This window comes from Felis catus, chromosome X (assembly GCF_018350175.1).
Source record: "Felis catus isolate Fca126 chromosome X, F.catus_Fca126_mat1.0, whole genome shotgun sequence".
NCBI lineage: Eukaryota > Metazoa > Chordata > Mammalia > Carnivora > Felidae > Felis > Felis catus.
Genome location: NC_058386.1, coordinates 81379507 through 81394456, shown reverse-complemented (window position 1 = coordinate 81394456; position 14950 = coordinate 81379507). Strand labels below are relative to the sequence as shown.

Sequence of the window (14950 nt, the reverse complement as noted above, 5' to 3'; positions counted from 1 at the left end):
TTTAACAGTTTCTTATGCTTTGGCTCTCTCCCACTCTAACCTCTTTTTTTTTTCCTTCCCCTCCCCCATGGGTTCCTGTTAAGTTTCTCAGGATCCACATAAGAGTGAAACCATATGGTATCTGTCTTTCTCTGTATGGCTTATTTCACTTAGCATCACACTCTCCAGTTCCATCCACGTTGCTACAAAAGGCCATATTTCATTCTTTCTCATTGCCACGTAGTATTCCATTGTGTATATAAACCACAATTTCTTTATCCATTCATCAGTTGATGGACATTTAGGCTCTTTCCATAATTTGGCTATTGTTGAGAGTGCTGCTATGAACATTGGGGTACAAGTGGCCCTATGCATCAGTACTCCTGTATCCCTTGGATAAATTCCTAGCAGTGCTATTGCTGGGTCATAGGGTAGGTCTATTTTTAATTTTCTGAGGAACCTCCACACTGCTTTCCAGAGCGGCTGCACCAATTTGCATCCCCACCAACAGTGCAAGAGGGTTCCCGTTTCTCCACATCCTCGCCAGCATCTATAGTCTCCTGATTTGTTCATTTTGGCCACTCTGACTGGCGTGAGGTGATACCTGAGTGTGGTTTTGATTTGTATTTCCCTGATAAGGAGCGACGCTGAACATCTTTTCATGTGCCTATTGGCCATCCGGATGTCTTCTTTAGAGAAGTGTCTATTCATGTTTTCTGCCCATTTCTTCACTGGGTTATTTGTTTTTCGGGTGTGGAGTTTGGTGAGCTCTTTATAGATTTTGGATACTAGCCCTTTTTCCGATATGTCATTTGCGAATATCTTTTCCCATTCCGTTGGTTGCCTTTTAGTTTTGTTGGTTGTTTCCTTTGCTGTGCAGAAGCTTTTTATATTCATAAGGTCCCAGTAATTCACTTTTGCTTTTAATTCCCTTGCCTTTGGGGATGTGTCGAGTAAGAGATTGCTACGGCTGAGGTCAGAGAGGTCTTTTCCTGCTTTCTCCTCTAAGGTTTTGATGGTTTCCTGTCTCACATTCAGGTCCTTTATCCATTTTGAGTTTATTTTTGTGAATGGTGTGAGAAAGTGGTCTAGTTTCAACCTTCTGCATGTTGCTGCCCAGTTCTCCCAGCACCATTTGTTAAAGAGGCTGTCTTTTTTCCATTGGATGTTCTTTCCTGCTTTGTCAAAGATGAGTTGGCCATACGTTTGTGGGTCTAGTTCTGGGGTTTCTATTCTATTCCATTGGTCTATGTGTCTGTTTTTGTGCCATACTGGTGACTCTCAAAATCTGTAATTCATCTAATTATTCATTCATTCGAGAAACATTTATAGGGAATTATTATGTGTAATTCCCTAGCTTCATCTCATAATTTATTTCTCCTAAATTCCAAACTCATATAGCAAACTCTGTATTACACATGCCTATTTGAAGAAGACAGATATTACTAACCAACTCAATATCTATGGCCCCACATGGACTGTACCAAACAAGTTTAAACCAACTTTGGTCCTGCCATCCTAAAAGTTCACCATAAAAGGAAGGCCATATGGCAAAGTGGAGAGAGCTTGGGCCTTTAAGTCAGATACAACCGGGTTAGAACTCCTCTGCTTCTTATTGACTACAAACTTGGAAAATTTAATTAACCTCTCTGAGCTTCACAGAGCATACTTAGTGAAAAGGTGAATATTAAAGAGATCCTGATGTCCACCATACAACGTTTTTGAACATAGAGTAAAAGCGGGTAAAATGCCTAACAGAGTTTCTGGCCCATCCTTGGCACTCAGCATAAGTTTACTTCCTATCCCATTCCCTCCATTCTATAGCAGACGTGGCATTGCCATAAACACAATTGAACAACTATGTGATGGAAAACATTTGGAATGGCTACAATAGAAATTAAAACCAACAGACATTTACTTTGTGTAGGAAACACAGCTCACTAGTTGTTATATTGGGCAAAACAACATGAAATTGCTGAAATTCAGTCATTTTTGAACTACCAAAACAATTTCATATCTTTCAATATAATAGAATGACTTGTGTGTTGAGTTCAAAGAGGAAAGCAATATTGACTATCCTTTGAACTTTTTCCCCCTCTTCTCTTTCTGTATCTCAAAGAAGACATTGCAAAGTCCATAATATGGGTGCTTCTGCTATCCTTTTAGTCCCAGAAAGACTATGAGAGCATGAAGCTACAGAGATAAATACATTAGGCAGGATGCCAGAGAGAGGGCCTGAAGAGCTGCCTGATTCCAAGACTGGAAGTATCCTGATAACAGGACGTTTGGTGAGTCACTTCCCCTCTTTTGGCCTGGACTGATCACGAGGATGAAATTGGGGAGCCCACCCAACCATCCTGGAGAGCTGTGGAGATCCTTGAGACTCAAGCTGGGCAAGCACTCTGGGTTTTCAGCTGGGAAGATCTGTTAAGGCCAAGAAATTATTTTAACAGAAATTAATTTGCAAGAATAATAGAACACTACACATTAAGCACTCAAGTGGCTATTATTTATGAAATGTCAACAAGCATTTGTAAAACACAAATGACAGTCGGACATGAATCCTGCTCTTTACAGAACTAAGAAAACTCATGTGAGCTGTACCTGCTAGTGTGTTATAAGCTTTCCATGTGCTAGCTCTTTTAATACTTAAAGTAAACCTATGAGGCAATATTTACATATGTAAATAAATATTTACAGTATGTAAGCAGCAGAGCCTAGAATTCACCTCTGGCCTCTGTATTTCCGCAATCTGTACTCTTTCCTCTCCAAAACATTGGCATGGGGCTAATTCAAGTTCCTAGAGTGTTCAGCCCTAGCCTCTTAGCCCAAATAACAAGCATGACATGTCTATTATAAACACCAACAAGAAATAAAAAACACTGAATCAGTACTTGTGGATGTATAACACGACATGTAAAGGGAGCAATGTGAGTGAAGCCATGGAATTCAAGAGAACATTTGGTCTGCTTGAGAATTTGAATTGGGCTGCTGGGGCTGGACACTGCAGAAAGGAGTTCTTTGGACTAGGACGGTCCCATCAGTCAAAAATGCAAATATATATCTCAGGCAACAATATAGAACAACTGCAAAGCCAAATAAGTTGTAAATATTATTTGAAGCTTAATGTTCTTCACTATCCATTCACACTCATAACTTAGATCAAATTTTAAAAGCAAACTTTAGTAGACACAGAGGTAAGTTGGGTAAGATACTTCCTTGAGTCTTCATAAATCTACCTACGAGAGATGCACAAAATTTGAAAGAAATAGCTTTCTCTTTGCTGTTATCTTCTAACTCAAATTGAAGGTTGAATTTTCTCATCAGAATTGTGGAATATGTCCTTTTTGTTCATCTTCAAATGCCCCTAGGTTAATAATGAACTGGGAGATGAAAGTCACATCAGTGGTAGAGTATGGGGAGTGGTTGTCCAGAATAAGTTTTGCAATTTATGTCTATGTTTGTGTGAATGTGTGTATGTGTGCATGTGCATTTATACCTAGATCAATGTTGTGTATTTCTCTTTCGTTGCTGTTTCCATTCTTTCAAAGTTCCTCTTTTGTTCTCTAATTCAAATCTTTGTCAAAGCAGTTAAGGTGAAATTCAAATACATACAGCAAATGTATTTGGATTGACTTCCCTGGCAGTTCTGTATAATATGTTCTTGATGTCAATCTTTCTGACTAAGAAGTGGACCCACAAAATGTTGATAGATATTATGGTGACAAGCTAAAACATCTCTCAGACATCATATAACATTTTAAAGATATAAACCAGAAATAAAAGGGAGAACTTTAAGGTCAAGATAATGGAAATTCTAGGCAGCCAATATTTGAATTCTGACTCTCCATTTAAGAAAAAAAGGAGGGTTTAATTTTTGTTTTTCCTTATCCAGAGTTTCCCTCATCATTCATTCATTTATTTATTCATTCATTCTTATATTATTCCCAATGCTGGTAGAATCTAGTGTTCAGTTCTTTTCATTTGAAGTTCTGCTCACATTTTGTTGATGAATTTAAGTTGCTACAATAGCCCTTGTATATTGGTATCATTTTTCCTTAACAAATTCAAGGAAAGAGTCTATAAAATGGTAACTGAGAGAAAGAAGCCTTTTCATTTCTTCATTTCTTTTCCAAACTCACTCCTACAAACAAGCAACTCTTCTGAACAATCCTGGCAGTCAGAGACATCATTTGCAAACGTCAAACTTCAGACCCACCACCTGTCCCTGCCATGACTCATAATATAAACATAGACCCTCTGTGTAGCCTGTTTCCTAGAAGTTAAAAACATAACTCACAGCTGGTGTCTCCCCTTCTGAGAGGCCACTGTGTATGAGAGGCCCTTTCATGGAGTGAGCCAGGGTCCAGCAAAGCCTTGCATAAATTTTCAGTCTTAAGAGCCTTCACAAGCTTATGTTTTTCTCCAAATGTATTAGTATAATCTGAAGCACCATCGCTCCAAGATCCCTATAAAGTCCTAAGGGACATCCCCATCATCCACTTCAAGCTTCTGCCACAAATATCCTGCCTCTTTTCCTCACCCTCATCAAGATGCAGTTATTCTTCACTCTTGCCTAGATATTTGTATTCTATTAAAGAGTGCTCAGGCCTCAGTCATCCATATCTGTGAATTAGATTGTGCTTGACACAATGACAGAATGGCCACATTCAATTGCTTCTCATCCACGTTTGATACTATATATTTTTGTTTGTTTACTTTCAAAATATTTTTTAGAGCTCTTTTGCTCAGGCCTGTGGTGCCAACAGAATGAGCAAGTGCCAGAAAGCTCGGTAGCTACCAAGGAGATCAGAAGTAGCATGGTAAACAATACAAGAAAGCACATTTGGGCACAGCCCTGAAGGCCAACCCTTTTGGACGTGCTTCTCATGAAAAAGGAATTGTGCTGGAAAAAGTAGGGGTTGAAAGAAAACAGACAAATTCTGCCATTAGGAAGTGTGTCAGGGTCCAGCTAATCAAGAATGGCAAAAAAAAATCACAGCCTTTGTACACAATGACGGTTGTTTGAATTTTATTGAGGAAAATGATGAAGTTCTGGTTGCTGGATTTTGTCTCAAAGGTCATGCTGTCAATGACATTCCTGGAGTTTGCTTTAAGGTTATCAAAGTAGCCCAATGTCTTTTGGCCTTATGCAAAGACAAGAAATAAAGACCAAGATCATAAGTTTTGATGGTGAAAACATGACAATAATAAATTTTCATATGCCAACAAATAATTAAATAATAAATAAATAAATAAATAAATAAATAAATAAATAAATAAAATATTCTTTAGAAAGAAATAAGGGTTGTATGAATCTCTTAAACCTATTGTCCATAGGAAGACTCTAATTCACTGAGGACAAAGGTTTGTGTAAACAATTCCAGAAAAATAGAGGATGGGCAAAAAGAACAGACCTGATATAGAATTTCTCAAGCTGGGGGCACCTGGGTGGCTCAGTTGGGTAAGCCTCCAATTCTCAATTTCAGCTCAGGTCATGATCTCATTGTTCATGGGTTCCAGCCCCGAGTTGGGCTCTGCTCTGACAGCATGCAGAGCCTATTTGTGATTCTCTCTCTCTCCCACTCTCTCTCTGCCCCTTCCCCACTAGAGTGTGCTCGCTCTCTCTCTCTCAAAAATAAAAAATAAATAAAATAAACTTTAAAAAAAGTATTTGGCAGACAGACCAAGGAGTGGATCTGCTGAAAGATTTATAGTGGTTGTTATATATCTACTTTGACCATCTAGCCCAGGGAGTAGCAAATTTTTTTTTTTTTAGTAAAAGGCCACAGAGTAAAGATTTTAGCCTTTTTGGGCTATGTAATTTCTGTCTCAACTACTCAACTCTCCCATTGCAGTGCCAAAGTATTGTGGGTGTGTTCCAATAAAACTTTATAAAAACAGAGGGTGGGCTGAATTTGGCTCACAGGCCATACTTTACAAACTCTGATCTGGCAAATGGTAAAGTCTATAAGTGCATGTACCTGCATATCCAAGCAATCAATACTCAAATTCTAAGAGTTAGTTAAGAGGTGGGGCTCTTATTCCTCAATCCAGTGCCTATCATCTAACTGATTCATGTTATAAATGGATCCTTACCATTGGTTAGTGAGTTGATGCTGAGGTTCCACGGGTACTTGTAAATCACTACAATATCTCTTGGAAGCTGAATCATTATCTTTTCACAAGTGAAGTGAAAGGGCTCAGGATACAAAAGGCTAACAGGGAAAAACAGAAATTTCCATTTCCTAATGCTTGCCACCACTCTTCAGTGTAGTAACAACACTCAGAAGTAATATTCCAGATCAGCTAACTGTTTCTGTTGCTACTGTAAAATGCAAACATAAATAACCTTTAGATTCATTTTCAGGGCACCTGGGTGGCTCAGTCAGTTAAGCATCCGACTTCAGCTCAGGTCATGATCTCACGGTTCGTGAGTTCAAGCCCCACATCGCGCTCTGTGCTGACAGCTCACAGTCTGGAGCCTGTTTCAGATTTTGTGTCTCCCTCTCTCTGCCTCTCCTCTGCTCATGCTCTGTCTCTCTCTGTCTCTCTCTCAAAAATAAATAAACATTAAAAAAATTAGATTCATTTTCTAGTTGACAGTATTCTTGCCTTCTTTTAAACGATAAATGTGGCTAATACTATGTTAATGTTAGAAAGAACAAATTTTGAATGTCAGATGAATAATACAATAAAATTAAGAGATAATAATTATCATAAGGGTACAAGTTTTTGTTCCTTCATTATTCCAACATTTACCTAATCAAACTACTATAATTTTTGCTCTCAAGTTAGGAAATCTGACCTTAAAATTTTAAATGACTGGCTATATATATATATATATATATATAGCATAGTTTTTAATTGTTTGTCTTTCAGAAATTCATTTTAATTCAAAGTTATAGGGAGAAGGTTTTCTTTCATGGTCTCCCAAAGAGATGTTACCCTTTCCCTTTATTTTATTTTTAAGCAGATCTTATTTTCATCTTGAGTATCCATGGATTGTCAATCTGATCATATTGCCCACATTGGGCCAGTTGGATACAGAGTTCTCTTAGATCACTTTATTCTAATTTCCTGGAGCTGTGCTTAAATTCTGGAATGTGGGGTCTTATATAATATGAGAATATTTTTGAGGAGAACCTTCCAGTCTCTGAATCTCCTGTCCAAGAAGGTATTTGCTGATACATCTCTATCCCATCAGTTGCTTGGCCATCTATTTGTAATCAGTGGCCTCATGAGTACTGGAATTAATCATGCTGAACACATAGTCCTTTGCAACAAAGTCATGCCTACTGTCTCTGTACCGGGCTTCTTCTGATTACCTATTAGGCTTTCTCACTATAGTCCTGCATTTATCCACAAGTGTGTTATATAGTCTGGTGCATCAGTATGATTATCTTCCCTTGCAGATATCCATCCTTAAAGGCCAGAGATCCAGCATATCTTAGACATGTTTGGGTGATTTTACCTCAACTTTCCCTCTTCTTGAATATTTCCAAAGTTCTGCTACCTCATGAGTCAAACTTATGCCATCCATTTGTTAGTTTTCTTCCAAAAATGTCTTTTACATTTTCTGTAGGACTTCTGATATCTGTTTTTTATTACTGTTCCTAATATGTCCCCTGGACATAGCTTAGATTTTTCTGAGTGAATGCAAATGCATTTCAGCCCTGCCACCATAGAATTACTGCTGTTTCTCTTTGGTTGTAAGAATGAAACACAGATCCTTCAGAAATACATGTAGTGATTACCTCCATCTTTAGTCCCAGAGTTGGATAACAATCAACACTGCCAGTAGATTATTTTCTTAAATTCTCTGGCTGTATGCTTATATCCAAATTATTTTTGGGATTTGGGAAAGCACTCTGCTGTAGCTTCCATGTATTTATATCATTCTTATTTTTGGTCTTCTTTAAAAAATAAATAATTGATGACAAGCATATGACCAGTTCCACAAGCTGTTTGAGGAAATGGTTGTACTTTCCTAGTCACTAGAGGCAGAATTTGGGCAAATATTACCCCAATTACCTGGTTGAGTTTTTTATTACGGGTCTCTGTTCAATCCAAAGTCTCTGAAAGCATTGTCATGCTTCATGCTAGTTTCCCTTTCAGAGGTCCTTTCTCTCAGAGGAAAGCAGGAAATTTTGACAAGGCTGATTTAATTCAGCTGTTATGCTAAGGCTGCTTCAAAATGTCAATGCTGAATGTCAAAAGAATGTTTTTGATGCCAAACTATGTATGCAACAGCCATCCCTGGCCCTCACCCTATCCTTGACCCTTTCTTCCAAAGAACACACCAGCTTTTCTCTTATTTTCACTTACAACGTCTGTGGTCACTAAGTCTCCGTGGGATCTGAGGCAATTTTCCAAACCCTCTTTATTCAGTCAGCTTCTCATTGGAAAGTGTCTTACATGATATTTCCCCATCATTCACATTTAATAAGATCTCTGGCATTTCTCCTGCACCTGATTTACATAGTTTAGGGGATTTACATATCCTCCCCTTTTTTAACATATTATTATTACCTAAAATTCATACTTTATTCAGATTTTACCCAATTTTACCAAATGTTTTGCTGTTTCAGGATTCCATCCAGGATTCCACATTAAATTCAATTAATATGCTTCCTTCTAGGTTTCTCTAGACTGTGACAGTTTATCAGACTTTCCTTGTTTTTGATAGTTTTGAAGGTCTTGAGGAATACTGGACAGGAATTTTGTAGAACATCTCTGAATTGGGTTTTCTTTTTTCTTATGATTAAACTGGAGTTATGGATTTTTGGGAAAAGGGCCACAAAAGTAAGATGCTATTCTCATCACATCATAGCAAGAGCTCATGCTACCAATGTGATATCACTGTGAATATAAACTGTGATCACCTGGTAGAGGAGTGTTTGTCAGATTCATGCTATAAACTTACTATTTTTCCCCTATTCTGTAATATACTATTTGGGAGGAGTCACTGTACACAGGTCCCACTTAAGGAGTGGGAAATTATGCCCATTCCCCATACCTTGAGAAGGGAGTATCTACGTAAATTATTTGGAATTCTTCTTCAGAAGAAAGTTGCCCATTCTTCTTTGTTTGTTTGTTTGTTTTCTATTTATCATTTATTTATATGAGTATGGACTTATGGATATTTATTTTATACTTTGTTATAGTCCAATATTGCATCATTTATTTGCCCCTTAATTTGTTCAAGCTTTGGCTACAAGAAGTTCTTTCAGTTGGCTTCTGTGCCTTTTGGCATACTCCCATAGTTGTGTGTGGCATTTTGTTTAGTTTTGTTTTCAGTTTCTCCTACATTCTGGCACTATAATATGCTCCAGGCTTATCTTGTATATACCTACCCCAGTCCTAGAATTAAGCTTTTCTTCAAAGAGCTTTGTGTCATTTTATTTGGAGAATAGTGTTAGAAACCAAAAGCTTTTATAAGTTCATCTGTGTCTTTCACAGAATGAAAGATTTTAATTTTAACAAAGTCCAATTTATCATCTTTTTCTTTCATGGATTGTGCTTTTTGGTGTTATATCTAAAAGGTCATCACCAAACTGAAGGTCACGTGGATTTTTCTCCTATGTTTTCTTATAGAATTTTTATGGTTTTACGTTTAGGTATATAACACACTTTAATTTTGTGTAAGGTATAATATCTGTGATTAGGTTCACATTTTTTAAGTTTATTTATTTATTTTGAGAGAGTGAGAGACAGCACAAGCAGGCAAGGGGAAGAGAGAAAGAGAGGGAGAGAGAGAATCCAAGCAGGCTCTGCACCATCAGTGCGAGCCTGATGCAGGGCTCAAACCCATGAACCGTGGGTTTCCTTAGAGAAGTATCTATTCAGATTTTCTGTCCACTTTCTGATGGTTTGGCTTTTTGCTAATGAGTTGTATGAGTTTTTCATGTATGTTCAATATTGGCCCCTTATCAAATATATGATTTGCAAATATTTTCTCCCATTTAGTAGGTTGCCATTTTATTTTGTTGATGGTTTCTTTTGCTTTGTGAAGATGTTTAGTTTTATGTAGTCCCACTTTTTATTTTTGTTTTTGTTGCTTTTGCTTTGGGTGTCAAATTTAAAAAAATCATTGTCAAGACATATGTCAAGGAGCTTATCACCTATATTTTCTTTTAATAGTTTTATGGTTTCAGATGTTATATTCAAGCTTTTAATGCATTTTGAGTTAATTTTTGTGTATGGTGTAAGAAAGTAGTTCAATTTCATTCTTTTGTAGGTGGCTATGCAGTTTTCCCAATCTTTTATTGAAGAAATTGTTCCCTATTGTATATTCTTAGCTCTTTTTCATAAATTAATTGAACATATATATGTGGGTTTATTTCTGAGCCCTCTATTCTGTTCCACTGATCAATGTATACATTTCTATGCCCATACTACACTGTTTTAATCACTTTTGCTTTGTAATGTAGTTTGAAATCAGACAGAGTGATGCATCCAGCTTTGTTCTTTCTCAAGATTGTTTTGGTTATTCAAGGTCTTTTATGGATTTACACTTTCTTATCTATTTTTTTTCTTTTATTTTTTGAAGTAATTTCAATTATTAAAAATGGCTTTGGTACACTTTCTGCCGTCACCAATGTGTGACATCACCCTTTTATTTTTTTAAGTTTATTTATTTATATTGAGAGAGAGACAGAAGAAAGAGTGTGTGCATGTGCGTGGGTGAGGGGCAGAGAGAGAGAGAGAGAGAGAGAGAGAGAGAGAGAATCCTTAAGCAGGCTCCACTGTCAGCATGGAGCCCGGTGTGGGGCTCAATGACTGGAAGCTTCGGACTCAATGCAACGCCTCCATGCTTGTGGGGCTTGATGCCTCCATGCATGCGGGTCTGGAACTCACTGTGAGATATGACCTGACCCAAAGTTGGAGGCTTATCCAACTGAGCCATCCAGGCGTCCTGGCTTCACCCTTTTAAAATGTCACACATATAATTCCTCTGAAATTACACTCTTATCTATACTGCATGATGCCAAAAAAGAAATTACAACATATTGAATGTGTTGGACATTATATATCCTAGGCTTCCATTAATAGACCCTAACAATTTCCGATGGAAATATATTCTCATTCTTTAACATTTTATTACACAAATAGTACATTTCACCATAGAAAATTTAGAAACAATTTAGAAACAAAAATTTAGAAACAAAAGCAAAAAGGGGAAAGTCATTCTCGTCTACTTCTCAGTTAAAAAATATTATTAATATTTTATGTGTATTTTCATTAATTTGAGGATGCATATATATATATACTTACATATATTTTTTACAAACCAATTACAATTTTGTTGCGAGATATTTTCTCATTTTATGTATCTTGGACATATTATTGTCAATACAAAGAAAGCTTCTTTACTTCTCTTTAGATCTGTGGAATATTTTATTGTTTGAAAGTACTTTACTCAAATATAACTATCCTTTCTTCCTTTGGTAGAGATGTGGTCCTTTTCAGTTTTCCACTATTGTTTTTGGTGTTTTACTCTTCTAATTTTTTGGTGTTATAAATATTGTTATAATTAATTTTTAGGCATACATGTTTGTATATTTAAAAGAGAATTTTTGTAAGATACAATCCTAAAAGTGGACTTTCTGAACCAAATGATATTAATACATTTTACTGTAGTAGATAGTGCCAAATGATCTAAAAAAAATGCAACAATTTACATGCCTACCACATGGTACTAAAATGCCTGTTTTACTACATCCTAAATGGTTCTGCTGTTATTTACATTTTTCACCTTTGTTATCCCAATAGGCACAAAAGTAATTTCATTTTTATTTGCAATGTTTAAATCATTAATATTATAGAGCATCTCTTTAAATTGATGTTTTTTCTCTAAATCTCTTGTTAATTCCTTTGATAATCTCTCTGGTGTAAAATGTAATAGACACTTATGTATTAAATATATTAACCCTCTGCCTGTAATATATGATGTAAATGTCTTATTACTATTTCTCATATGCCTTTCAATGGTGCTTTAGGCAAAATAGAAAACATTTTTACTTATTTATTTTCTGATTATAAAACACATTTTATTGTAAAATATTTATAATACATTGACATATATTCAAAAATAGTCTTATCAATCTACAGATTTTGTAGTGCTTTAACAATCCTTTTGTAATTGGGACTGGATCCAAAACTGGTAATGACCATAATGAGGACTGCACTAAACTTCTGACAGTCTGTGGGTTAATATATGCCCATTAAGCCTCAAAATCTTGAGCTTCAGAATTCAACATATTCCTTAGTCTTCCTATCTGGTGAGCTAAATCAAGGAACTTAACTTTTAAAGGCTTAATGTTCTCATCTACATAATGGAGATAATAATGCCTATCTCAAAAAGTTGTTATGACATAAAATTTAAGTAACTCATGCATATTAGCTTTTTTCTTCTATGACATCTTTTGTCATTCTGAAAGCCATTTACATGTATGATCATGCTGACCATCCAATCCATGTGGCCTACAGATCCTGGTTTCTTAGTCTAAGAAGCAGGATTGCTAATCCACCACTGATATAAAGAGATGATTATTCATTCATTCAACAGATATTTACTGAGCACCTACTATGTGACCAGCACCATTCTATGTGTTAGGGGCATAGAAGTTAACAAGATGGAAGGGCATCTGCCTTCTTACATCTTATATTCTAACTGGGGAAAACATAATAAACAAATACTTATTTAATAATATTTTAGAAAGTGTGGCATTTGAATGTAGTAAAAGAGAGAAAATTATAGTTTGGGGGTTCAAACTTTTCAGAAGGATAAGCATAGACCAAAAAATCACAATTCAATAAGCAAACAGAGAGTGGTGTGGTGTCTGGACACCTGAACGTATCAGAGATTATCTGTATATTTCTCTTACCTTTTCTCTTGTTCTATAAGTATTCATCCATTTAGACATTCAAAATATTTATTGATTGCATACCATGTAGTAGACACTGTTTTAGGTACAAAAGATATACAGGAGGGATCAAGATATACATAGTCTTCACCTTTATGTATGTTACTTTCTAGCTTCTGGGAAAGAGACATAAAGTAAAACAAAATTTCTAAAATAAATAAGTAAATAAAAAGCAAGTACTATGAAGAATATAAAACCTAGTAAGCGCTAGAAAGTAACTTTGGACTCCTTTAGGTTAGATGATCAGGAAAGCACTCTCTGAGAAGGTGACATTTAAACTAAGCCTTTAATGATAAGAACCATCCAAGTGAAGATCTTGAAGAATATGGAAAACAAAAGGAACTTGGTATTAACACTTGCCTCATTTGACTGCTCTGAAAACTAAATGTGTTGATAAATGTAAAGGACTTGGCTGTAATAAGTGATAAATAAATTGAAGACATTATGGCTAAAAAAATAAATAAACAAATGATTAATTAGGAAAAATAAAATGTGGTAACTTGAAAAAAAACAAAAATTTTCATAAGCAAGAAATAAAAAGGAACAAATGTACAAAGGGGACAAAGCAGGAAAGAAAGCCCTGCATATATAGAAAATAATGGAAGGAAATATACCAAAATAGTAGTTGTTAGCAGGTAGTGAGATACTTTGTTATGTACATTTTCTTATCTAAACATGATCATGGTTTCTGCAATTTCAGAGATGGAAGTAAATTACTTTCATAATCATAAAAATTCATTAAAATATTAATAGTAAGAAAACATGGAAAATGTAAACTAGAGGAGAACACATAGGCTTTGAAATCAGACCCAGGTTAGAAATTCAGCTTTGCTAATTACCTATTATTGGCCAAGGGCAAAACACCTAAACTCTCTTAAAGTCTCAGTTTTATATATCTAGATAATGGAGATAATAGTTCCATGTATTGCACATGTAGGGACACTAGCACGACAGAGCCTTGACCAGAATGCAAACTCTTACTTACTAATCATATGATTGTCAGTAAGTTTCCTCATCCTTTCATAAACTTAGTTTCTTAAACTATAAAATCTTATATACTAATGTTGACCCTTTAGGACTGTCATAGAGGTTAAATAAGTTAATGTATTATAGCATAACACCACTGTAGACACACACTAAGTGATAAATAAAATTGGTTATCTATGAATGGGAGATTGGTGGTGATTTTTATTTTCTTTAAACCTTTATGTATTACCCAAACTTTTTAAATAACCATATATTTCTACTAAAATGAAAATTGTCCTCTTATATCATTTACATGGTTTAATTCTAGCTCTACAAATTTGTCCCACAGAAACATTTACACAAGTTACAAGAATTTTTACTGCAACATTGCCTGTAATTGCAAATATTTGTAAACAAATATCCATCAATTTAGGAGAGTTCCATAAATTACAATAAATCTTTCCCATGGAAAAATTATGAATCAATTATAAAAAGAATGAGGAGAAATATAATGTGGTATAACATGGGAAATGTTCCAAGATATAAGTTAAAAATAAGACTGTAAAACAACTATGAATAACTTAAGCCCTTTTCCACCAAAAATTCTTATTATATACTGTATATTCGTTTGGGCACAGAAAAAAATTCTAAAAAATAAACACTGATCTTTTAAAAATCCTGATTATTGGAGGATGGGATTACATGGCTCTCCTATTTCTGTACTACATATTCCTAAAATGTTTAGATTTTTAAAAAATATATTATATAGTTGTCTTGTACATAGAAAAAGAAAATGTACATTGGAAGAGATGACTAAATGCTAGCAAGCGATCTAGAATCCTAGTTAGGTGTAAAGAATGAGTTATCCATTTGATTCTGCAACAGTGAAGCCATTTATGAGCTTGTTGAGGGCAATTCCTATAGAGTGGTAATGACACAAAACAGGCTGGGAAAGGAGAAGGTAAGAAATTGGAAGAAGAAAATATAAGCAATTCTTTCTGGTAGTTTGGCTAAGAAAGGCAGAAGAGAGGACAATAGCTGGAGACGGGCCTAAGGGCAATGTAAGGGCTTTGTTT

General features: G+C 35.5%; 1 pseudogene; it reads left to right on the top strand.

The window, feature by feature from the left end:
• The first annotated feature begins 2198 nt into the window (after positions 1-2198).
• On the top strand, positions 2199-5163 carry LOC101092669 (annotated as a pseudogene).
• Positions 5164-14950: the final 9787 nt, after the last annotated feature.